Source organism: Engystomops pustulosus, chromosome 7 (genome assembly GCF_040894005.1).
Source record: "Engystomops pustulosus chromosome 7, aEngPut4.maternal, whole genome shotgun sequence".
Lineage (NCBI taxonomy): Eukaryota > Metazoa > Chordata > Amphibia > Anura > Leptodactylidae > Engystomops > Engystomops pustulosus.
In genome coordinates, this window is record NC_092417.1 from 58,602,578 (window position 1) to 58,622,652 (window position 20,075).

Here is a 20,075-nt window from a genome sequence, read left to right on the forward strand (position 1 = left end):
ATTTGTAGGTACCGTATATACTCCGTGTATAAACCGAGTTTTTTAGCACAAAAAAGTGCTGAAAAACCTCACCTTGCTTATACTCATGTCAATAAAAAAAAGAAACGCAGCGCGGCTCCTCTTTTGTCTTCGGTAACAGTCGGCATAGACGCCGCCATGTTATCTTCAGGTTGGCGCATAGTATGACGTCAGCAGTGGCCGCGCCATAGTATGCAATTGCGGGTCGAGCGCATGGCTGCGTCTCTGCCGGCTGTTAAAGGGTTTGGTTTATGATGTAGCGGGGTGGCATTTGATATTATTTAATAGGTGTATGTGTATTAAAAAAAAAGGTGTGCTAGGTGTTAGTGCGGCTGGACCAGTAGATGAATTATTGTAAATATTTTGTATATATTGTATATAATGTTTGGTTTATGTTTTGTGTTATTGTTATGTTTTATATGATATATTTTAATGGAAGATCTAAAGGATGTAACTCGGGATAAGTACAGGATAAGTAAGTTCATGTATCTACATAGTGACTCCACCAGCGGTACATTGAGTGCTTCTCTGGAGAATATTACTGGATGTATCTCAGGATCAGTACAGGATAAGTAATGTAATGTATGTACACATTGGGGCAGCTTTACTTACCTGGTCCATTCGCGATCCAGCGGCGCGTTCTCTGTGGTGGATTCGGGTCCGGCTGGGATTCACTAAGGTAGTTCCTCCGGCGTCCACCAGGTGGCGCTGCTGTGCTGAGGTTCCCGAGGCCCGCTGGAATGCCCTGAACTTCACCGGTCTATTCCTGGTGAAGGTAAGTGCAAGTCCCGCGACACTTTTTTTTTTTTAATGCTGCGGTTTTTCCGAATCCGTTGGGTTTTCTTTCGGCCACGCCCCCCGATTTCCATGCGTGCATGCCGGCGCTGATGCGCCACAATCCGATCGCGTGCAGCAAAATCCCGGGGCAATTCATGAAAAATCGGCGCAAATGAGAAATTTTCGGGTAACACGTCGGGAAAACACAAATCGGGCCCAAATGACCCCCAGTGACTCCACTTGCAGAAAATTGAGTGCAGTTCTGGAATATACTACAGATTGCAACTCAGGACAGGATAAGTAATGTTAAGATAAGATAAAATGTATAATTTATTGTTTATACAAATAATATAACCTATAAATGGGAACTTTAGATCAAATTATTGTTCTTATCTCAGTACAGAGAGTAATCTGATTCAATAAAAGTAATAAAAATAATCTCTACAATTTATTTAATGGCATTTCTAATGCGAGGAAACATCCACTACAGATATACAGAAAAATAGACTGAGCATTGCAATCGTATTCATAGCAACGTCTAGCTGTGTTACAATGTGATTAAACATTGGTACAGTTAGGCCGCTGGCAATGAGCACTACATACACTGGCAGATTTGGCCACAGAAACATACAGAAAAAAAGGACTTTTTTAAAATTTTGAAAAAAATCCACCCAATCTTTGGGAAGGATATAATAGGGCTTGGCATTGAGGCACGGTAAATACAGTCAGAAAGCAGTAAATAGTGATTTAGCCCACCGAGCGGTGTGCTGAGCTTGCAGTAATAAGCTTGTGAGTGCAGTTCCCTGCGCAGAGATGATAAAGAATTCTTCCTTTACAAAATAAGCTCACTTACGGGTTCTGTAGGAGTAATGGAACTCAGTGGGGCACTGTACTAGAGCCAGTGCACTTACAGCACAAAAAAGTCAAGCAATTGATTTAAAAGTATTTTACTGCCTGACAGATGTATTATTTTCCAGTCTGTACACGTAACCTACACTCTCCGAATCACGCCCATGCCACGGGAGAACCAGGCAGATGTCGTAGAACTAAAAGTCCCAGCCTACTACGCCAAATTTAAATCTATTTATATGGCTTCAAGTGGTATTCCCATTACAGACCTTAATAGCGGATCCTATGTACAGGGCAGAAATATGTTAAGGTCACTTCTGGGGTCCTTATCGATAAAGGGGTAGGAATTTGACTTGTCTTGACGTTCGGAATGACTATGAGTATGTGGCCATGCATTTACAACAATTACTATGAAACTTACTGAAGCATCAAAGTGAATTCTCAACAGGTGCTGATCTGGGGTCAGGAAACCCTTTTTTTGTTATTTATGATAATTAAGTGACTGAGGGAGGAGTACTCTTTTGTTCTAAAAAGAGAAACTATGGATGATGAGCCGTAACAATTTGAGTTTGGCCAAATCCAAATTTAAAAACCCTGTTTGAGTCCGGTTTCAGAAACCAATCAGTAAAACTCGTGATGACTCGTGATCACAGGAGTTAACTGTTTAAATGCCGCTGGCAAAATTGACAGCTGAATTTAAATTGTTATGGATGCGTGAAATGGCACTAGTATCAGCAGAGCAAGGATTCTCCCCATCCTCATTGAGGAGCAATAATCCTCTCCAAAATGGCAGCACCCTTTGAACAGTTAACACCCACAACCAGTTCCAGCACTGATAGTGAGTTTTAACAGCAAAGGGTTGAGCCAAACCCTGACCTGGACTCGAATCCAAATGAAGTTCGGGGTTGCTCACAGGTTTTTCCGCAAAACTATGCCAGGTCGGATCTGGAGTGGTTTTTCTTCTCAGTGCGGTCACTTGCCGGATACATCAAGAGACCTGAGACGGGACGGAGGGGAGTGTGGCCACTATCAGAGTGTATTATAGTCTGTATCAAGTGGATAAAGACAGGCGCATGGTCATGTGATGTCAGACAGGTGCACGGCTTGTTATATCACAGAGAGTAATCAGAGCTTTGTGTTTTAACGATCCATGCTTTGTAATAAGCCGTGTGTTAACCACCAACTATTAATCTTCCTGGTAAATGCATGAAGAGATATAGAAAACTGTGAGGGATTGATGCAGAAAATATATTGAGTTATTGTAGAACTTTTCATTACACAAACAATAACATTTATTTGCTGAACAACCTCTTTAACCTTACAATTTATGTCTGACATCCTTTACTCCATTGTTTTTCCAATATCCATTCTTATTCTCAAACCTGTTCCATTTTTGTATTTCAAGTGTGGAACCTGACAACATTTCTTATTGCTTTCCAACCAGGTAAATTTGCCATCCATTGTATGTAATCTTCCCTAGAAACACCTTAATAAAGATTGGCTACATAGAAATTTGAAGATGTTTTCTATATTTAATGAGGAATATAAGGTGGAAATGAAAACAAAAATGACTTTAGGTAATCTCTAGGTAAGTTAGATTGCTGTCTACACTATTCTGGAATTTTTTATCACTCATCATTGTTACACCTACTGACGCAACTGCGATCCCTACCTGCAAATAGTAATAGCAAGAGGAATTTGTCAAACTGTGACATAGAGACGAGATTCATAACCCAAGGCTATCCGATCAGCATCTGGCAGGAGAAGTTTGGTGCTGCCTGTTCAATCACATGAATCTTTATTTACAGTTAAACTTGGAGATCTCACGCCTGTTAATTTGATGACACTCTTAATTGTCAAATGGCTCCCTGGTGAGAGATATTTTTTTCTCTGTAAAAGTCACATTTTGCTATGGTATTTACTTTTTGTTCTGCAACTAAAAGATAGACTGTCACTCGCTTGATTTGGTTTATTAAGCAGTTTGCTCACACATGTGGCACAGGCCCACTTCTTACAAACCGCTTGGTTCTGCTGGATTTTTAGGCAGTCATTTTTTTTCTTTTTTCCAACGTTCCTGCACCCTTCTCTGCATCACATATGGATAACAGTATGAAATTATCCAGGTGCCTATTTAGTATCTTTAGTATCACTAAAGTCCAGAGTAGTCACTGCAGGTAATGGAGGCTACTGCTACAGAGTTGTCCACAATCATTTTGCCATGGGTGCCACTTGACGGTTCTGTGTCCCAATCCATAATCTTTTACAGACCTCCACTTACTAAGTACTGTTTCTACCACTGGGACCTTTAGAGATCCTTATGCATTGAAAAGATTTGTGACTGCTGTTTCTACACCCCTTAGTTACAACACTCTAGTGTGCAAACTCAGTCATCAATCTGTGATAAATTATTTAACGGTGATCTTCTGTGTAGTAAACATGGCCATACTGCTGTTTATGACACTACAGACTCATCTGTTCATTAAAAAGACCAACTGCAACACTAGACATGGCCAAAATACAGACATTGCTATGTGAGGTAAGTGACCGATTGTCTTTTCACAGGCTGTTACAATGAGCAGAGCAGGTCTCTCCTTCCCCCGCACTTCCTGTTGTTGCTACAAGCAGAGGGAGGTGGAGAGAGAGCGGGCAGTGTGGGACATGTTCTGCTCATTGTAACAACCAGTGAAAAGACATCACTGAAGGGCTCTACACCTGTCAGAGCCCATCAGCCTCATTACAATAATTCTAAAAACTGATTTTACAAGAAAGGAGGCGGTGGATAGCAAATATAAGAAGATTACCACTGTCCCTATACCTGGATCTATTGGTATATGTCCCTGGTTTATCTTGCTTGATTTTGATGGTAGATTTCTTTTAAAGTACAGATACGATTAAATAAAGTAGCATCACCGGTCTAACTAGGTGCCTTCTCTCTGTTACTTAGTGGGTGATGGCATCATTATAGAGATTGGCAGGATCATATTGGGAAGTGAGTAATCCCAATTGAAGTGACATGTATTATGAAGGAGGTACAAAGATAAGATTCTGCGCAAACTACCATCCAAACTTAAGCAGAATATACATTTGTGGTGCTCAATGTAACATCCTAGAATACTGATATTCACCACGTTAACACATGACCTGATCATTTATTAGTATTCATATAAAAAATCACTGGTAAGTCACCTCTAAATAACACACTCAGTACTACTACATCTTCCCTTCTGCAATATCATCCATTCTGTAGATGTTCGCTGCTATTGTCATGAATTAATTGTTCTGTTTATACCATGACAGGGAATAACTGGGCCGCCATAAGTACATGTGTTATATAATCTACCACTGCTATCTGCGGCTTGTGTCATTCTCTGCATGTAACTGTTACTGGAGGAAGTAAATGAGGGTCTAACTGCTTCTCTCCTGAACCACAAAGACCACATAGGGGAGGTTTGAAGAGAGTAAAATCTCCTTTTGATGAGATTAAGTATCTGCTGAGCTGGGTAAAGGCAGGATATTCACTTCTTAGTTCACATGGAAGCCGTCTGACTATCTTGCCGTAGCATCTCACTGGCCGTTAACCTCACAAGTAGGACAAACTGCTGTGAGTGCCAATGTCATTGCACAACTTGGTGAAAGAGGAAATAGCTCCGTTCTCATAGACTGAGAAACGATGCTTGTGAATAACGTTGTCGTGCCCACTAAGGAGAAGTAACATCAGTCTAGCCAAAAACACGAACTCAGCAAAATCTACAAACAGTTATCAAATATAACATATAACAATGACTTATAACATGAATTAAAAAGGCCGCCATTTAAGCTCTGTTAAAAATGGAGAGGAAGCTAATTGTCTAGAAACAGTGTCACTCTTGGGAATGGTATGTATCTGCTTTTACAGCAAAATTTAGGATGTTGAAGAAAAAAAGGGGAACATTTACTAACAACAGTGTTACAACAGTGTGAACTGTTCTGGCAGAGTACACCACTCTTTTTTTGGTGCACCTTTAACATGGCAACACAAATCTGTCGGACTTTGCATGATAAATCTTGCAGAAGGACTGAGCATTGGAATGTCCCCTAATTTGTGCCTCATGGTGGCTAGTGCAGCCGTGCCACAAAAGGTTCACGTGCGACACATTTGTGGGACAGACACTTCTTAAATACCTGTGCAAGCAGTTTCCACTAGAAAGAACGTGCAAAGTCTGACAGAAAACTGGCGCATGGCCCTTAGTAAATGTGACCCAATGGGGGTCATTTACTAAGGGCCTGATTCGCGTTTTCCTGACGTGTTTCCCGAATATTTGCGATTTGCGATGATTTTCCCTGTATTGCCCCGGGATTTTGGCGCACTTGATCAGATTGTGGCGCATCGGCGCTGGCATGCACGCAACGGAAATCGGGGGCGTGGCCGAACTAAAACCCGACGGATTCGGAAAAAGCAACACATTTAAAAAACAAAAAGTGTTGCAGAGCTTGCATTTACCTTCACAAGGAATAGGCTGGTGAACTTGAGTGTATTCCGGGGAACTTCAGCGCAGCAGCGCCACCTGGTGGACGTCAGAGGAACTGCCTTAATGAATCCTGGCTGGACCCGAATCCACCGCAGAGAACCCGCCGCTGGATCGCGAATGGACCGGGTAAGTAAATCTGCCCCAATGTGTCTATAAATCTTTATTTCTATAGTGCTACCGGTATCATGACCGAGCGGCGCTGTACAAATCATGGAGTACATATATAAATAAAGACATTGATAACATAGTCGTGTGAAACAACAGGAATGAGAGCCCTGTCCACAAGAGCTTAAAATCTATAAAAATGGAATTTCCAGTCTTTAAAATTATGCAGATTTTTACTGCAATACTTTGACTTTGGCTTGTCTATGGAAAAAAAAAAACTTTTCAATAAAAAAAATACAGTTATGCTGATTTTAGTGGTTTGTACTTATAAATTTTTGAGCATATTTCTACAGCTGCTGGATTTCTACCTGCCAATAAGACCCGCTATCAGTGTTGCCATCAGTACAAGTGCTGGGTGTTATGTTTTTAAATCTGGCCGTGACATTTAGATCAATGTGGTACATGAGCTGAACACCTCCATATTGGATAGGATACTTGCTCCTCAATGACATCATACTTGCTCCTCAATGATCCTCCCCAAAATGATGGAATGTATTTTAATTTACATGTTGTAGGCATCTTTTCCGGCACCTTTTAAAGAAATAACACCCATGATCGGGTTTCCTGAGTTTCCCAGGAATTGGCCAATGTGCATGTGTAGCTAAGAGCACCAGTAGTGGCTTTATCGAAGTACTTGAAATGTTAGTGATCACAACCAGAGCCTTACCGCATGTCAGGAGGAACGTTGACCAAGGCTGCAGTGGCAGCCACAACCAGGCAGCTTAAGCGCCTGTACTTTCCAAAAGTGGAGCTACAGACGGTGTCTCTTTGGCCAAACCAATACCAGTAGCAGTACACCACTAGTGCACCACAACACTGTTTGCGCTGCACCGGCACCCCACGTGTAAATCCCCTACACATGTCTGTCTAGTGTTTGTCTATGGGTTATTGTGACTGGTATTGTACTGTAATTGCTTCCCCATATGTAAAGTATTGTGTGTTCATGTAACCTGTATTGTGCTGTATTTCAATGTCCTGTAAGTATGTTTGTATGCGGCAAAGGAACCAGCAACATGTTAGAACACAACCTCTAGAAGTATTTATGTATTTGTATTGTTATACTGTCTCCAACTGTGTAACAATCGCCGGAACACTATGTACAAAATAATCCCGCCCCCTGGGGATCAATAAAGTCGTATTGTATTGTATATGTGAGCCAGAAGTGTCAAAAGGAACCATAGAGGGAAGAGAACTTCAGTAGGTATAGGATTTGCAGAAATAGGTCTGAAGTCATTTAAAGGGACCAGCACATAGATGAAACCACCGAGCAGCTTGGGCAATCTTTGTTACTGTTATTAGCACCCTGAGAATTCACACATTTATGTGCAGCTAGAGTAACTCTTTGGGTTTTTTTCACTGCGCCCCATGCACTTGTACAGTGCAATTTAGAAAACTTAACCTCTAATTCATTAAAACATGTGTAAAGTATGGCATTTTAAATATCAAGAAAACAAAGGGACAGAGAGAGTTTGTGGTATATGTGAAGTATATGTGTCTATAATGCTACATAAAATACGAAAAATATCAAAAATCAGTAAGTACCCTATAATAGTACCAATAAAAAAAGCTGCCAATCACACACAATGGCTCTATTCTTGGACAAGTTATGGATCTTAAAATAAGTCAATAAACATTGTTTTTTTGTTTTGTGTATCCCACAAAAACCAAGCCCGGTTACAGTTACATTAATGAAAAAATCAAAAAGTTATGGAGAGGAAGATGAAACACATAGGAAGTAAAAAGAAATGTGTTCTTTAAGGGTTAAATACTTTCAAAATGGTTGAATTCAGCACATCTCCATCTATACATATATTTGTGTTATATCTGTGTAATATCTCCATGAACCTGGCACCTTTTCCTTTCTTTAATTAGTCGATTTTACTTTGCCGCTTTTAATTACAATTATTTCCAATCCACCTGGAACCTTCCGTACCACAAATGGTTTTGAAAAAGACGTTAATCTATGGAGGGTGTGAATATGGAAATAAGATACACAAACACTTAACATCATCTGCAAGCCTCAGGCACAAGTGTTACACCTTCACTGGTGGCTCAAAGTTCCATCAGATTCTATGATCTCAGAAGAACACCACAAGTGCCGCAGGTAGTATGGGCTAGAATTTTGCGGGACTGAATTTACCTTAACCTCAAAATAGATATGGGTATAGTTATTAATGTTACAAATGATTCTTTCTCATTCACTCTAACATCTGTGCACAGTTAAATAGACAGTTCTATGCAAAAGTGTAGCATATAATGTCTATCTACTAGACCTCAGCTTCTCACCTGCATTGGTCCTGTCTCCTAGTGTGCCAAAGTTATTCTTCTCCTAAAGAACAAATAGGAAAAAATGTTAAATCACATTATTCATACATCATGTTAATTATCTTATACTGATGCCAAGTTACAGGTTATATATTACTCCATAGCTGCATTCATAATTCTGCAGGTTTCAGGGGAAATTTTCCAAGATTCTCAGCATAATCATTGTTAGCTCTGAGGATCTGCCAAGATTTGAGCCAAAACCAAGACGAGGCCATGCTGAAAAGGGCTCCAAAAGGTCGGAAAGGGCTTCCGTGAGCTCCGGGTCTAGGCATGGAACCCCAAACTTTTCCCATTCCTTTTTCCTACAACATGTTCTAGGATCCTAGCATGGTCTTGGCAAAAGAAATGGGATGACTCTGGTGCTACGAGAAGTGACCTGGAGGTTGTAGAAACCTGGTGCCATGGTTTGGTGCCTTGTGCCATTTGTGGCAAAATTCTCTGACTTTCAGGATGATGTTGTAAAGGATGAAGGACCAGGCCATGGTGGCTTCCTGGTCTCAGAACTTCAGTATCACACATTGCCAGAAAAATTGAATTTCACTTTGTCCAAGTAAATTCTCTGACAATCAGCGTCCACCAGATTTATCTACTTTCACCCCAGTTTACTGGGTTGGAAGTTCACTGCAAATAACTCCAGTCTTCTACAGGAGTCAATTGTGGCAAAGCCTACCAAGGTCATGCTCCTAATTTATGACAAGGTCTTCACACACACTGTTCTGGGGCAAGAGGGTGTCAAGACTTAAATATTGTTGGTCATGATACATGCCTTCTTATGAATTACTTTGAAAGTAATGTGGGGCCTAGATGTTCTATTTGTAATGTTATAGCCAATAACAAGCACTAGATAAAAAAATAGATAAGAAGTACCTTTTATACTTAAATATTTGAAGTGCTACCTATTTGTTGTTTTTTTTTAGGTAGATAGTAGATAACAGAGGTGTAACTAAAGGGGTAGCAGCCATAGAGCTGATAAGAGGCCCGCAGTGTCAGAGGGCCCAGCATCCGACCTGCCACACTACAGATTGGACCATGTGCACCTGTAAATACTTATTATGCTGCACATAGTACAGCGTAATATGTTTATAACATCTTCTATAGTACACACCTGAGCCAACAACTTAGAGAAGACACTTTGGGGAAGTGACAGCAGGACGATAGGACTAGGGATCTCCCATCTCTGCTTCCTGCTATCTACTTCTCCTATGTGGCCACTGGGCTACTGGTCTACATGAAATCAAATCTGACACCCCACTGGGATAAGACGACTGTGAGTCATGTATGAGTGTGTATGAGTGGATATGCTATGTGTGTTTATGATGAGTATGTGGGTGTATTGTCTGTTATGTGTGAATATCTGTATGTGTGCATCTATATGCTGTATGTGTATATGGTGTTTATATGCTGTATATGTGTATATATCCTGTATATGTGTGTATGTATAAATGTATGTGTGTATAAGGCATGTATATGCTGCATATGTGTGTAAGCTGTATATGTGTGTCTGCATATTCTGTATGTGTGCATATGCTGTAAGTGTGTGTATTTTCCGTATGTGTGTGTATATAGGCTATCTCTTTGTACATGCTGAATATACTGTATGTGTGTATATAATGCATATATTCTATATGGGGCAGATTTATCAAGCTGCCTAAGAGTAAGAATGTGCTTAGTTGCCCTTGGCAACCAATTACAGCTCCACTTTAAAATATTCTTGAGCACTGGTAAAATGAAAGCTGAGCTGTAATTGGTTGCCATGGGCAACTAAGCACATTCTTACTCTTAGGCATCTTGATTAATCTATGTGTGTATGTAGCATGCAGTGGGGAACATTAACCAAAAACAAACGGCGCTATGTGCAGTTTGCCTGTATAGTGTGCAGAGGGCGCCAGATGCATGATTTGTGACTCACGTTCTTCATAAATCTGACGCCCTCTGCATTGCTCCGTCAAGGTGCACCAACAATTTTTGGTGCACCTTTAACTTGGGGCATGTGACACACTTCTGTCTCTGACTTCTGACTCTGCATGATAAAAGTGATGCACGGTTCAACTGTGCACCGGAACAGCCCTCTTAAGGGATCAAATTTATGAATTTATGTTGTGTGTAACTCAATATACATAATATATAGATTAGAGGTAGGTAGAGGTATGGAAGGTCTACTATTTGCTTACAAACAAGTATTGCAAATTACACAAATAACAGAGGACAAGGGACACATACACAGGTATATACAGATCAAAGGGTGGACACCACCCGACACGTGTTTCACCTTGCTTCATCAGGGGTACACAAAGTAATTATTTGATTTTGGGAACAATCTGTTTGATCTGGGTGGTACTTTGGGGCTCATTTACTAAGGGTCCGCAGAGCACATTTTTGTCGGGTTTCCCGATGATTTCTGATTAGCCCCACTTTTATCAAGGGTTGTTGGATCGGATTTTGGCACATTGGCGCCGGCTTTCACGCTACACAAATAAGGGTGCGGGCCGTCGATCGATCCGACGGATTCGGACAACACGCAGGATTTAACATTGTAAATTGTGTCGCAAGACACGCACTTACAAGCACCGGGAAGAAGAAGGTGAACTCCGGCGGACCTCAGCGGGGAAGCGACAGATACAGGATCTCGTGCGCACGATGTTAATGAATCGCGCTGGACTTCATCTTTGTCGGACTGTCCAGATCGGGGATCGCGACAGGACCGGGTAAGTAAATGAGCCCCATTGTGTCCATGGTCCTTATTACTATCAGTGTTCATACTGTGTGTGTATACTGAATGAGTGTGTACAAATGTGCAATATATATAGTGCATAAATGTGTACAAATGACTGTTTACATGTATTGAAATACTGAAATTGATATGAGAAGATAGATAGATAGATAGATAGATAGATAGATAGATAGATAGATAGATAGATAGATAGATAGATAGATACATTCAGTCTAAGGCATCAAAGAATTCCATGACTCACATCCATGAATATGCCAAGATGGAAATCATTATGTTATAAGGAAAATCCAGAAATAGACATGCAAGGACAAAACCTAAACTAAGGACAATAAAGGACAATAGAAGTGTTCCCTGCAAGGTTAATGCTACCACTAAATCACTAAATAAATAAATAAACTTCTGTTTGTCATTTTTCTATAGTTTAAATTCTGTAGTTAAATTTTTACCATTAGCCCTCACCACATAATACTAATTTCCTCCTCAGTGTTGACTGTTGTACACTTATATATTCTGACAGGAAGATATTTAAATCCTCAGAGTAAAGAAAAAATAAAATTAAAAAACCCCTATAAAATATTTCTTATTTAAAATTGATCCTGTTAAATATTAAGGACTTTGTTCAATTGTCGCTGTATGAGCTGAGACATTTTTCTTGGCACCACAGAGACTCATTTCTCAGTCGGTGAGCGGCTGCTTAACCAATTCTTACACTTTTTTTTTTTGTTAAAGTCAAGAGTAATGATATCCAGCAGGGGAAAACATCAATTAATAATTTTCTGGATCTCCTGAGGCATTAAAAACACTGAAACTGTAATTTGCTGTGGGCAATCTAAATGTAGGGGCCAAATCATGGAGATAAACAAACAGAGGGCACCCCGCTTTATACACTGCTAATGGACTCCATCCACTGAATCATTTATGGGCCTCCTCTTTTTGTTAATTTATGTAAAAGATGCGATGAGCAAAGTGCGGATTAATTTAAAGATTTTCTATTCTTCTAATCCCGCACTTAATTGTCTGTCAGAAAATATATTCCTCAAATGTGCCTGCTTTTTGCTGTGGTTAGCAAGTACTGGAGAAAACAAAAAGAGAAAAGTATTGTAGTAAAAACTGCAACAAACATCCCAACAATTTGTAAAGGAATTTTAGTATATTTTTGACCCTAAAGACCATATTCCAAAATACACACAGAATCAGCTTCAGGGGGTCATACTGTTGGATATATACCCCAGACACCCATACCACATTTGTGGGCCTACAAACAAAAAAGAAGTTTACCACGAGTAAAAACTCCTTCCTTGCTCCTTGGCTTTTGCTGGTGCAAGCTCCTGCAGATCAGTTTCTCTGACTGGGAACCACATCTGGGTGTAATGTTCTTTGGATGGCCACTTTATGGACAGGAGAGCAGTCACTCTGAGAAGTGAATATTTGTGCACGCAATCCTGTGATAATGCTGGAGTCCTGCACTTATCCTGCACTTTCTGTCTTATTTATTCTGCTTTGATTCTGATCTTTTGCCTAAACCTTGACTACTCTTCTGCCTTATGATTTTGTATCTCGCCATCATCTTGACTTGCCTGACTTTGCCTTGTTGCCGGTCTTGTATCTCTTTGTCTGTTTTGTCTTACTTGCCTGTGGCTTAGCACAGGGCTGGCAAGGAATTACGAATAGAGATTGTGGATACAGGATAAGGGTAGTAGTACTGATAGGTCAATAATTATACGTGTTTTGGGAGCCACCACACATGTATTAGGATAGAGAGCATAACAGAGCTATGCTAGTATCTCCATACAACTCTGTATTGTCACATAAAAGGCAGCACACCAAAATAAGTGGTAAAGGTTTTTTATGTCTTAATTTTAACACATATAGGGTATTTATCTCCGCCATCTCTGTTTATCTATCCTGGTGGTCATACAAAAAGGATTAAACGCCAAAATTAGTAAAAAGCATTGGATTGTCTATTGATGAAACAAAACCTTATTTTTTGGATTATAGACTCATTGATTATTGACCTTACCTATAGTTTATTTCTTATAACTTGTTAGTGACTTTGTGCACTGTTAAAATTGCTTTATAATGACTGTGCTACGTCTATCGCCATTAATATACACCACTGTGTTTTCCTATGGACCGCTGTCCTTGGCTTGACCAGCTTGATGCTCATGCTCTGTTTTATTTTCCCCTGATGAAAGATCCTCCTCTGGGGGGTCTGGTACCGCATTGAGAGGGCATTTGCAGGCAGACCTAGGGACGTCTGAGTATATAGGGACTCCTTGAGACTGTCCTTGTCAGGACGAGAGCTTTTCTGGGGAGCAGGGACAGAGCAGTAACAGGGAGACTTAGATGCAGTGCCTTCATCTACTCCTGGTCTTGGACCCCCTATGGCAACAGTAACTCTATGTACCTGCTCATCATTTTGGCTTCTGCTTACTTCATATGGGTAAGATCTTTTCGCTTTATTGCTACATTTACTGTATGTGTGATCTTCCCTGTTGTACATTGTGCATTGTACTTGTTCAATTATTCTGCATCTGTATGTTATATGGAGCGTGTTCCACGGCCTGTAGTATTTTAATATTTTTTGCATAATTAAAAGTTTTGTTTTATTCTGCCTTATTTCACCCTTATTGTTCATATCTATAAATTTAATTAATTTCTATGTAATGAACAAACACTGAAAGATTGTGTTAGGGTTCAAGGTCAGTGGACCCCTTGGACCACCACGGGAGATGGTACTAGCCGGCACCTGGCCTTCACCAGAGCCTTCCGCAAAGCGGGATGGTCTTGCTGTGGCAGGGTACCACCAGGTCGTCACACAGGTGCGACTAGCCTGCGGTGGCAGCCAATACAGAAACACAGGCCATGCTCGTGGTTAGAAACAGGCTGGCAAACGGGGCAGGCAACAGAGATGCAGAGGTCAGAGTTCAGTTCCGGGGTCAGCAAGGCAAGGAAAGCACAGGAACAGGTACTGGAACTCACAGGAAGCTTTCTCTATAGCTAAGTAGCTCAAAGATCCAGCGGGGAGTGATGGGAGCTGCCACTTCTAGGAAACCCAGAAGTGCCAGTGCCAATCAGCAATGCGCTGGCCCTTTAAATTTTTTAGAGCCGGCGCATGCACCCTAGGGAGCTGGGACACACGTGGCCTAGGCCGGATAGAAGCAGGAGCGTGGAGAGGTCAGTCCGGGCCAGGGGGGAGCTGCGGCATGGAGAGGGGCACGGTTGTACCCTGGATCTGTGACGTGGACCCTGACAGATGGAATAGGTTAGGTTTATAAGGATAACAAGCAACTTGGAGCTCATGGACTCTAGTGTAAAACCTGTATTAGGGTTTCCCAATGTTTCTCAATGTTTCTTTTGTAAAATTGGTCTTAAGATGGAAGAGCTACTGTTTCTACACTCATAAGCTCATACAGCAGAATACTGGACAGTGTTTTACATTAGTTTGTGGAAGATACTGTAAAACCTGGTTTTGCCTGAATACTGCTGTAATAAAATCACTATATTGCTATAATCAGCACCTTCATACGTAGAGTTCATATTGTGTCAAAATATTCTACATTTTTTAAAATAAAAAGTACAATTAAAAAAGAAATAAGGAAATCCTGTTTACTTTACCTGCCCTGAGCAATGGTGTGATACTACTGGTACAAGCATTTCTCCTCTCAGCAGATTTTGTTTCGGTGACAAACTTCAAGCTGAAGAATTTCAAAGGCCCATTATAGAAATTGTATCAGTTTCACATTTGAGTTCAATTAACTATTTGGATTGAAATGAAGAAATGTTTTTTTTAATTGTAATTGTTTACTGGAAATACTGTCCTATAGTTTCATGTCCACGTAGGACTTGGAGAAGTAATAAAAGATGGGCCGAGTTGGCCAATAAGTGACATTTTAATGATGGTAGATGACTGAGAAATGCCACAAGCACACATGGAAATGGTCTGCAGAAGCCAAATGTGTTTTCATGCAAAGTAACCGCTTCAATATGTAGGAGGGTGGGGTTTTATTGTGTGTGTGCATTCATTGATTCCTAGAGAGATTTAAAAGGTTTTTTTAGCTTTTTTTTTAACAATTATTGTTATTATTATTACTATTTAAGTCGGTTGCTGGACTTACATAATGTACTTCATAAATTCTAAATTTGGGTGGTCCAAGGTGTTCAAAGAGGAATGGAGTGTGACAAGATTTAAGAAATTGAGCTAAAATTTACATTTCTTTTTTGCTTAATTCATTCTAATATGGCATTGTTATTTAATGTCATATATGTCTCTTCAATTATTTATAGTCATATCATTATTTACATTTTTTAGTTCAGTGGCCATCTTTGGCGTATATCTTTCGCATGCACACTTACAACAACATGTGGAGGAGTCACACCAGTAGATTGTGACTCTCTTCAGAAAACCGAGACACAGTAAATCCCAAGGGTTCATCGCTGGTTATAAGAGGCAGAATTAGAATTTTTGGGGTTTTACATGTGACATATAATGACTGCTCATATTTGTTATATACATCATAAATGATAGTAGCCATCATTAAGGGAATGAACACAAAGGTTTTTTGATGTCCTAAAACTAGGAATGGATTTAAAACATACTTTATAGGCTTTCACAATATGATCATCAGGTTTGGGCTATAAAAAACTGCATTAAAATCTGAATATATGATCTTAGCTTATAGATGGACACCAAGGCACTTGTAAATCCCAGGAGTTCACCGCTGTATTAAGTGACCTTGACCTCATAGACCCATCATCTATTCATCTACTTTGTTCTGCAATGTTCTTTACTAATCCGAAAAGCATCTTGCTAAACATAAATATGAAGCTCAGAAAAGCACAGTTACACATATTACACTTGCATCATACAGCTATCTGCTTATTTTTTAAAAAAAAATTAATAGGTGTAAAGTAGAGTAGAAAACATCTCAACTCCTATCCATTGGTTGTGCTGTTGTTAAAGCGATTAGAGCCAAGCTTTAGAATAAGTTACAGCTTATAGGCATAATCTCACAAGCTCCTAAAATAAAGGAAAACTGTCTATGGTCCATACTTGCTCATTTCTTTCTATTGCTGAGGTAGCGGCTCCAGGACCTTATATAGAAACTCCAGGCACATGTGCATTTCATCAACCCAAAGTGCACCAGTAAACATTCTGTCTCGAGTTAAACTGCTGTTTGAAGATCAATTTTTATATTAAAAAATGGACAGAGGGAAAAAGGAAAAAATAAGTAACCAAAAAAAAAAATAATAATCCAGGCCAGCACTATGGGAAGTTGCATAAATGAAACAAGTAAAGAGGTTGCATGTGGGATTGATTATCACATTGATTAAAAGCAAGATGCATCCATCTATCCCACCTCCCTCCCACAAGCCACTAACCACAGCTATTTTTTAGGGCCTTCCATTGCCCTAGTTACTTCATATTCACGGTCTAAACTCTTGTGGTTCAGACGGTTTGTCTTCTGGATAGCCAAAAGGAGAATATAAATACAAAAAATGGCCTTCTTAATTGCACAAAGTAGACAGTTGACATAGTAAGGGGCTTTCTGATTGTAATCAAATTCCGGAAGAACGATTACCCATTTCAGACGTCTCAGAATGGTTACGGTCAAGGTAACCTGGAAAACGCAAACAGATATGATAAGTGGAGCACTAGGTGTTCTTGTGTACCAAATGAAGATGTGGATGTCAACTTCCTCTTCTTATCTTGTTTGGCTCAAATGACTATAACTTTGACACTGGATAAGAGATGGAAACCACATACTACATGCTAAGAACTCATTATTTTTTAGACAAATGTGGCCGAATATGTACATTATGTACAATCTACAAAACTTCATAGATTGCCCCAAGTCATTGTTTATCAAAAATCAACTAAAATGTAAAAGCCATGAGTGGAAAACTAAGTACACACCATCTTATGATTCAATAACTCATAGAACCACCTTTATCATTTAAAACTTTAAGTATTAGGTTTTTATATGAAGTTTAGATTTGCACATCTTCATAGAGGAGATTTGGCCCACTTTTGTTTACGATGTCACTTCAGTTTGTTGAGGTTTTTGGACATTGTTTATGAACAATTATCTTATGTTCACCAGCAGTATTTCAGTTTGCTTGAGGTCCTGACTTTGGGTCATTACAACGCAACAATATTTTTTCTTTGATTTGTTGCTTGGAATCACCGCCCTGTTGCTTAACCCATTTTTGGACACAATTTGCTGTCAGATAGATGGCCTTACATTTGACTCTAGAACAAATTGATATACAGAGTATTTCCTGGTTGACTCAATGCAGCACATTTACTTACCCGTCCCGTCTCGATCCCCGCGGTGCATTGTCTGACGAGAATTCGGAGCTGCCGCGATTCACTAAGATCATGAATCCAATTTCCTGCAGGTCCGCCGGAGTTCACCATCTTCTTCCCGGTGCATGTAAGAGCATGGCTTGCGACACAGTTTTGAATGTTAAATCCTGCGCTTAGTCTGAATCAATCAGGTTGTCCGATGGCCACGCCCCCCAATTTGTCACATGAAAGTCAGGTGATTGCACCAAAATCCGATTGTGTGCACCAAAAACCCCCGTTAAATGCAGCGCAAAACTGAAAAAGTCATGAAACCCAATGAAAATGCGGTTCGCGGACACTTAGTAAATGTGCTCCTTTGACTGCAAGGTGCCCATGTCCCATGTCTTGAAATTATCACCCCTACCCCTGTGATAGTTGGTAGGAGGTCAGAATTCTGTAGTAATTTGTGCAAAAAAACTGTCTGAAATGTCTTTTGCTACATCTATTACTTCCCCTACTTGAGCAAAAGGGGCATGGTCGTTAATAAAAGGGGTATGACTTCACAGCAACAGTTCTGTAAGTTGTTGCACCAAATAAATGCACATTGAACTAGACCAACTTATAAATGGTGCAGAGTATGACTCAACAGTCTCAAGCCACTGTATAATCTCGAAAAAAAACTGCACAGAGACAACAAATAGTAAACTAGCATGTAAAAAATTAAGTCCTAAACCATTCCAGATTTATTATCAAGCATCAGACACAGTGATAAACCTGGTGCAGCAGAAGATCAGTTCTACACTGGTCTTAAGTGGGACATATTGCTAAATCTCCCTCAATGGCCCACATTTATCAAAAGCAGTGCAAACTGGTGCACATTCATGGATCCGGCGTACCCTGCACTGCTAAGCTTGACACGTCTGGATCACCTAGAAAAGAAACTTATAATTAGCAGCATGGAGCAGAGGGACAAGATGAACAGCGCTCCAGGCACGCTGCCACCGCCTCCCTCTCGTTACCTTATCTGGCATCATTGATGTGGTCTGACGGTGTTTTATAACTTGACAACACTGCATGCCTGTAAAAACAACTTTTATTTCCTGCTATCATCCATGGGAAGCTCAACCAAGAAGTCAAACTAGCCCTTTTGATGGCCTTTTGAACTTTGCACCCCACCATTTCCAGTGCTATGCAGTGCAGTGCCCTTCCCTGCCTCATATTTTGTTATGTGACTCTCCAGCTTGCCAGAGGTTATCTCTTGGAAGGTTTACCTGGGACATCTGGATTGACGGCACATGGATTTGGGCTCCCTAAAGCACAGTTCTGTTAAGAATTGTAGAGAAGTGAGTCGGCTATCCTTTAGCTTGAAACACTATCAGTATCCTGTGGAGGACATAAGCAAGTGTCAAAATAGGTCCAACTTATTTTAACAACCAGTTTCCTGTAGGATTCCTGTATCTCTCCACGATATGGGACAACTGCTCCGATCTCTTGTGCCTCAATCAATTTGCTTAATTAGTAAATTTGACCATCAGGACAAACATTTAGTTTTTTGATGCATTTTATACAGAAGTAGTAAAAAAAGAGACCATAGCCTCTCTTATTTATCACTCTTTATAGGTTGACTTTAAAAAAATCTGAACATGTTTCCTTACACTACAAATGATTATGTCATCAGGTAAATATGCAAATATGTGTTCTAGGATGGGATAAGGAAATATTGCCTCTTAGCTACCTTGTAAGGCAGCCCAATAAAAATCAAGCATAACTTCTTCAGAAAGCCAGACCAGTATATCTATTCCAAAAGGAATAGATTCCCAACTGTAAACAGCATAGTTTCAATGCATTTGCAGCTCTTCAGTACAGTGTAGGGAACTGCTTTAGCTTAGTCAGAGGTTTTTGACTGGTGAGGGGAAGTAAGAATTTACAGAGACCTTGCCAATTAATACCAGCAGGCGTACGGATAATTTACAGCCATTGATGCTCCACTGCTTCTGATTCTGGGAAACATGAAAATATGTTTTCCTTATCCCATCCTGGAAAACATATTTACATATTTCCTAAAAACCCCCATTGGAGCATCAATGGCTATAAGTCTCCACACGCCTGCAACATGGCCTTAATTGGCGAAGTCTCAGTAAGGACTATAAGTTTTTGGACCTCACCTACCTTTAACAGGTGGATCTACCATGGACCACTTATAATGCTGGTGCATTTTTAATTGTCTTTAGTTATGGTGTATACAATAATACTTTGAATACTGGATGCTAGTTGAGATGCCACTCTTCCTAGGTCATGGCATGTAAATTCAGGTAGAGAGCTACTATCACCAAATCAATTATTATCACTTCCAAAATCTTCCATTCTAACTATTTTCTCAAAGTTGCTTATTTTCCCCCTAATTTCCTGCTCA

The 20,075-nt window shown here is 40.1% G+C and overlaps 1 long non-coding RNA gene across 2 annotated transcripts in view; it reads right to left on the bottom strand.

The window, feature by feature from the left end:
• The window catches only part of LOC140068791 (uncharacterized), a 79,183-nt gene that overhangs the window by 24,313 nt on the left and 34,795 nt on the right, over positions 1 to 20,075 (bottom strand). The window contains exon 2 of one of the 2 annotated variants that reach the window (XR_011848562.1): positions 8,604 to 8,646. The exons of the other annotated variant lie outside the window; for it this stretch is intronic. This is a non-coding gene — a long non-coding RNA (uncharacterized lncRNA). The remainder of the gene's footprint in view (positions 1 to 8,603; positions 8,647 to 20,075) is intronic. 2 annotated transcript variants of the gene reach the window in all.